This window comes from Gouania willdenowi, chromosome 6 (genome assembly GCF_900634775.1).
Source record: "Gouania willdenowi chromosome 6, fGouWil2.1, whole genome shotgun sequence".
Lineage (NCBI taxonomy): Eukaryota > Metazoa > Chordata > Actinopteri > Blenniiformes > Gobiesocidae > Gouania > Gouania willdenowi.
This window is the reverse complement of record NC_041049.1, coordinates 35,189,369-35,191,022: the sequence shown is the minus strand read 5'-3', so window position 1 is coordinate 35,191,022 and position 1,654 is coordinate 35,189,369. Positions and strand designations below refer to the sequence as shown.

Below are 1,654 nucleotides of genomic sequence, written 5' to 3'. Positions count from 1 at the left end.
GAACCACCACCACGGAACCGCTGTCGCCTACAGGCTCCCAGCACCTGGCAAACAAGAAGAAAACACCATCAAAAATACAGAAATGGCAGCCCTCATACCATCAAAAAAATACAAATGAGCACAACCCAAAATAAACCATAAAACAGCACAAATGGAAAATACAAATAAACAAATATGTCAAAAACTCAACACATTGGGTTATGAAAACACAAATTATAATGAAAGTAAATAATAAAACGTTGAATCTGCGGCTTTAAGCAGCGGAGGCCAGCTACTGTCCCAGGTACAGAAGGACAGAGTCACAGCAGCCACAGACACCAATTGGAGAATGCCACAGTGATGTGAATGGGATAACGAGGAGAACCAAAACAGCAGCGTGGACTCAGAAACTGACAGCTGATGACCACATACTGTAAAATAAACATATCAATAAATCAAGAACTAATCTTAAAAGAACAAATACAAGTTTGGGCTGAAATTGAACTTACAACCCGGCTGTCAGGTTGAGTAATCGCGCTGCAGGAGGAGGTAAACATACGGCTCAGACTCCACAAAGGAGGGCTGAAAAAGAGTTTTAAATTAACTTCTCCAGACCATCCTCCGTTCCCCATAAGGCAGACAATCCATCGCCCTACCTGCAGGATTAGCACTGCGCACACACACGAGATCCGGGAAGCAGCTCCGCTCCCAGCCACACCACTACAACGGAGGGAAACCGGGGTAAACACAGCGCCCCAAGGATCAAAACAGTTCATGCATACCTTGCTATGCACGCAGCTCCGCACCGGCACAGCGTCAGATTCCCCGCACACACACATGTCAACTCCGTGAAGGAGGAAGAGGGAGACAGAAGAAGAGGCCAGCTGGGTGCGTTTATATGCAGTGCACTAATTACTGAATGGCTGCACTGCCCACCTGTGGTAGGGAGAGTAACTCCCTCTTGCCACAACAAGATCAATAAAAAGGGATATTTTAAACAGACGTCAGGCTTCTGAAAAATATGTTCATTTCTATGCAGTCAATACTTGGTTGAGAATATATTTTAATGTCATACATGTACAGCTACATATGCAAAATTTTTTCTCTTAACCCATCCTTGACGCTGCCACAGTGTAACGCTTGGGAGCAGTTAGGGTTAAGGGACTCCCTCAGATTACAAGCCTTCAGGTCATCTGCATTGTTGGATCTGCGGTCTCCTATCTTCCTTTTGGCAATTCCTCATTGATTTTCTGTGGGGTTCAAGTCCGGCCAGTTTGCCTGCCAATCCAGTACAATCCATTTTTAGTCATCTTAAAAGTATTACAACAAATTTCTGTCCAGAAATTGGTGTTCGAGGAGATTGAGAGTTCAGCTTCCCATTTAGTGATTATTAAGTAATTAGAGTTAGTGTTCAAGTATATGTATATTTTTGAGAGGTTTTTTTATGTTTATTTTTATTTTTTTTTCATATATATAGCCAGTTCTGGAGGTTGCAAGGTGATTCGATCTATTGGCGTAATTTTCTTGACTGTCTCTGTGATTTGTAAGTACTGAAGAAAATAACTTTTATTTATATTGAATGTTTGGGTTGGATTGTTGTATGTTCTGACCTTATAATTTTCAAAGAGGTCTTGGAGATGAATACTTCCGCTCTCTTCCCATGTTTTTAGATAGA

General features: G+C 42.0%; 1 long non-coding RNA gene across 1 annotated transcript; it reads right to left on the bottom strand.

The window, feature by feature from the left end:
• Window positions 1-494: 494 nt before the first annotated feature.
• LOC114464553 (uncharacterized) lies at window positions 495-828 on the bottom strand. Its single transcript, XR_003674229.1, has 3 exons — window positions 762-828; window positions 636-699; window positions 495-561 (listed from the first exon to the last, which is right to left on the bottom strand). It is a non-coding gene; the product is annotated as an uncharacterized LOC114464553 (long non-coding RNA).
• Window positions 829-1,654: the final 826 nt, after the last annotated feature.